This window comes from Cricetulus griseus, chromosome 5 (genome assembly GCF_003668045.3).
Source record: "Cricetulus griseus strain 17A/GY chromosome 5, alternate assembly CriGri-PICRH-1.0, whole genome shotgun sequence".
Taxonomy (NCBI): Eukaryota; Metazoa; Chordata; class Mammalia; order Rodentia; family Cricetidae; genus Cricetulus; species Cricetulus griseus.
In genome coordinates, this window is record NC_048598.1 from 132,019,643 (window position 1) to 132,024,643 (window position 5,001).

Sequence of the window (5,001 nt, forward strand, 5' to 3'; positions counted from 1 at the left end):
GCTCTTCCCGGGCCCTCAGAAGGCCCCTTCCCGTCAAGGAAGACCATTTATAAAGAACCGTGAGAGACAGAATGGTGGAGCCCTTTCTAGTTAAGACACACTGGGGTTTAATTTTAGACAAAGGAAACAGTTTTCCAAAATAGACCCTTTTGGAAAGTCACCAATTGGCACAGATGAGCCTATCTGAGGAACTGGTGTTTCTCATCTAGCTGGACTTTTAGGTTTCCAGTGTTTCTCCTGAGATCAGGTCTTAGTTCTTCAGAGGTGTGCTGACTTTAAAAGAAGGTGTGTGTGTGTGTGTGTGTGTGTGTGTGTGTGTGTGTGTGTTCCAATTCCCAAATAATCACACGTGGAGTCTTATTCTTATAAACACACACACACACACACACACACACACACACACACTCTTGCACATGTGTGGGGTGCTTGAAGGACATAAAAGAGGGCATCAGATGCCCTGGAACTGGAGTTACAGGTTGTTGTGAGCTGCCCAGTTTGAGTGCTGGGAACTGAGCCTGGGCCCTCTGCAAGAGCAGCAAGTGCTCCTAACCACAGAGTTGTGTCTCCAACCCCGTGGTGTGAGTTTTAAGAAGAGAGAGACAAGAGAGACAGGGAGACAGAATCAGAGAGGAAACGTTCAAGCTATCTAAATCCCATACACATACAGTATTAAAACATCATGCAAAGAATAGCAGTGAGTGAAAAAAAAACCAAACAAGAAAATTTATAAAGAGTAAAATTAGCAATATAGACATAAAAAACTTTGAATATATCATATGGGAAAAAAAAAACTTTTAACAGGGGCATCCTAAGAGGACTTTGTTTTCAATCTGAGCATGGAGTCCATGAGCTCACTGTGTACATTACTGATTTTATGCCTTTGTTCTTTTTGCCCATCTCACAGATAGTGGGGGGGACACCACTTTATTTGTCAAAGCTTTAAAAAATAGATTTATCTTTTAAAATGAAAGGCCACACAGAGAAGTACAAAGTTCTGCACATTATCAGTTTCTTTTTTTTTTTTAACTCGGTGGCATCTTTATTGCCATGGTCTTGATTTTTTAATAACTTGCATCCATTCGGCATCTTCAGATCCACATGCATTGCAGAAATTCCAAGAAACCTCATCATAAAGGCTATTCCTTCATGGCTCCCTCTATAAAAGGGAGTTGTACTTTGTGGGATTACAGCCCTGTTCAGACAAGGACGGAAAATTCTTTTATGATTCTTTTGTTCTCTCCAGATACCCACAGAGGAAGGCTGCTGGCGAATTTGTTTTATTGAAAGTTTGATCCAGGAAAACATAAAACCCACAGAGAAGAATGAAGCTGAGGGATCTGTAAGAGAGGGCTCTCTTCCTTGAAGGGTTCAGGCTCTTCTTGGGCCTGGTGATACAGCACTCTAATCTGGCTGCTAGGGAAACTGAGACAGGAGGATTACAGGGACTGCCTGAGCTACGGGGAAAGCTCACGGTGAGCCCACGCAAGTTAGTGGGTCCCTATCAAAAACTAAAAAGTAAAGATAGAGCTGGGGAAACAACTCAGGGACAGAGGGCTGACCTAGCATGTATGAGGCCACCAGATTTTTTTAAAAGCAATCTTATATAAAAAAAAAATGAAACAAAACCCTTCTTTTGTTTGTTTTCTTCAAGAAGGAGTTCTCTGTGTAGCCCTGACTGTGGTGGAATGTGCTCTGTAGACCAGGCTGGCCTTGAACTCACAAAGACCCACCTGCTTCTGCCTTCTTAGTGCTATGATTGAAGGTGGATGGTGCCAAAATCCTTCTAAGTGAGAATTGACTTAAAATCTAAAGTTCCAACTACACCTTGACATTATAAGTGAAATGTTTCCTATCACATTATCACTCTCTGTAATGTTAATATTGTCACCTGACCGATCTAAAGTCACCTAGGAAACATCCTCCAGGCCTGCCTGTAGGGGTGTGTCTTATTAGGTTAATAGATGGGGAAGACTTCAACTATAGAATGTCCATGTTATAGACTGGGACTGAGTGAAAAGGAGAAAGTGAACTGAACATGAGTGTAGTTGGTTCTATTTTACTCTTTGGCTCATGGGGGGGGGCACCACCCAATTCCCAAATAATCACACATGGAGTCTTATTCTTATAAACACACAGCTTTAGCTTAGCTTGTTTCTAGCCAGCTTTTCTTTTCTTTTTCTTTTTTTGCAGATTTTTTTATTTGAATTAGAAACAAGATTGTTTTACATGACAATCCCATTTCCCTCTCCCTCCCATCCTCCCCTACCATCCCCCCACAACTTAAAACCTACCTATCTCATATCCTTGCTCTCCCCCTGGATGGTGAGGCCTTCCATAGGATGTCATCAGAGTCTATTGTATCCTTTGGGATAGGGCCTAGGCCCACCCCCGTGTGTCTTGGCTCAGGGAGTATCCCTCTATGTGGAATGGGCTCCCAAAGTCCACACCTATGCTAGGGATAAGTACTGAACTACTACAGGAGGTCCCGTAGATTTCTGAGGTTTCCTCACTGAAACCCATGTTCTGGGGTCTGGATCAGTCCCATGCTGGTATCCCAGCTATCAATCTGGGGAGCAAGTGTTCCCCAATGTTCAGGTCAGCTCTTTCTGTGGGTTTCACCAGCCTCTAGCCGGCTTTTCTTCTTCTTTTTTTTTTTTTTTTAAATATGGAACACTTCACGAATTTGCGTGTCATCCTTGTGCAGGGGCCATGCTAATCTTCTCTGTATCGTTCCAATTTTAGTATATGTGCTGCCGAAGCGAGCACCAGCTTTTCTTAACTTAAATTATCTCATCTACCCTTTGCCTCTGTGCTTTTTCCTTTTCTTAATTCTGTAATCTTACTTTCACTCTTACTCCATGGCTGGCTGTGTGACTGAGTGGCTGGCCCCTGATGTCCTCCTCCTTCTCCCGTTCCTTCCTTTCTTCTCTTTTTATCCTTCTGTTTCTTCTCTCTGCCTGCCAGCCCTGCCTATCCTTTTTCCTGCCTTGCTGTTGACTGTTCAGCTCTTTATTAGACCAGTCAGGTGTTTTAGACAAGCAAAGTAACACAGCTTCACAGAGTTCAACAAATGCAACATAAAAGAATATAGCACATCTTTACATCATTAAAACAAATGCTACACATAAACAAATGCCACAACATAAACAAATGTAACACATCTTAAAATAATGTTCCACAACACCTGAGCATTTATCTCTCCCTGCTTCCTTACTGAAGATGCAACGTGACCAGCTGCCTCAGCCTCCTGAGGCCGAGATTCCCCTTCTGTGATGAAATTACAACCCCAATAAATCCCTGCTTCCTTAAATTGCTTTTATCATCAGAGCAACAGAAAAGGTAACTACTGTTCCATCCCATCTCCAGCTAAAGATGTTCCCCGTCTACCTGTTCAGCCCAATTCCAGCATCCCATAGTCACTGAAAATATAATATGGAACGGTGGATGCTTCTTACATGGGATGCCCTCTCCCCAAAACGTGAGTGCCATCATACAGCTTGGAAAAACTGAAGCAGCCTTAAGTGCCTGGGCCGCCAAATCTTCCAAATGAGAGCAAGGATACAACCAAAAACAAGGTATGGGTTCCTCCTTAATAGATTTTGCATTTTTGGAAACAAAAGAAAAAACTGAGAGGAGAATGAAGGTGAGTCGAGCAGAGGTAAAGAGGGATATGGAGGGAGAGGAGACTGGAAATTTCTGCTAAGATCCTGATGTGCTTTTAGCAACCATTCAGCCTATGAGGTCATCGCTAATCCTTAAAAATACTAGAGCCAACTCCACTATGATTTACTGAACTGTAAATGCCTACAAACTAACCCTTTCCACTTTAATTTCTCTTCTTTTGAGTTTGCCACACGTTTATTCTATGACTTGCCAAGCAAACTAATTGCATAGCCCATCAAGAAGGCACTAAATGGAAACATTGCTTTCCTTTGTAGAGGAAGCAAACAATGCATTCTAAAAGCAATGACTTCCCAACCTGTGGTTCTCAACACCTTTGGGATCGCATATCAGATACCCTCAAGGTAAGATATTTACATTGCAATTCATAATGGTAGCAAAACCACGCTTATGAAGTAGCAACCAAATAATTTTGTGATTGGGGGTCAGGACAATATGAGGATCTGTATTAAAAGGTCGCAGCATCAGGAAAGTTGAGAACCACTGGTCTGAAGAAAACTAAATAAAATATACATCTTACACCAGTTTTATCTTTTATTTACAATCAGCAGGCATCTGAAGGTGAACTAGTGTGTGCACAATGTAAATACATACGCATTTCTCCCTATGGACATTGTTGGTGATAAAATTAACAAAGTATACACACACCCCAGAAATCTGTAAGTTGCATTTGTTTTTCAGAAAACAAACCTGTGTATCTCTATTCTCACTGGCCTTTTTTTTTCCATCTGCTGCAGAACAGGTCAGGGGAAGGTGCCCAGCACAACCTTAATCAAATGTTTAAAACTCGAAGTTGAAAAGTAAAGGGATTCACTGGGCGCTGACTCCAGAGGCAAGACCTCACATTCCTGTGCTATCCTCTAAAAATGATCAGTGACCAAAACCCTTCTTTAATTGGAAGTAGAAAGACATCAAACTTGATAATTGAAGGCAGAGAAGACCAAGAGAACAGACAGAATAAGTCAAGTAATACAGACAGACCACAAGTATGCTCTCCGGGGATAGCTAGTGTCCACAGGCCGAGTTCTGAGGAGTACTGACAACAGTGATTATTTTTGCAACTCATTCAATCTCTTTATTTTTATCACCGTTTCCTTGAAAATAAAGTGTTGTCAATACAGATGTCTCACACATAATGAAAACAAGAAAATCTCCCCCACATGCCTGAGAACTTCAAATAAACATTTTGATCTCTGTGCCCTGTGGTTATTTCACATGTGTACTCAATGGACGTGAGCACGGACAATATGCCAGGCATGTACTAGGTGATGGGGATAGAAGGGACAGAGCAAAAGCGAGGTTACGGCTTAATGGATACAG

At 41.9% G+C, this 5,001-nt stretch overlaps 1 non-coding gene across 1 annotated transcript; it reads right to left on the reverse strand.

The window, feature by feature from the left end:
- Positions 1–2,659: 2,659 nt before the first annotated feature.
- Positions 2,660–2,766, reverse strand: LOC113831397. Its single transcript, XR_003486028.1, has one exon. It is a non-coding gene; the product is annotated as a U6 spliceosomal RNA (small nuclear RNA).
- Between the last annotated feature and the right edge of the window lie 2,235 nt (positions 2,767–5,001).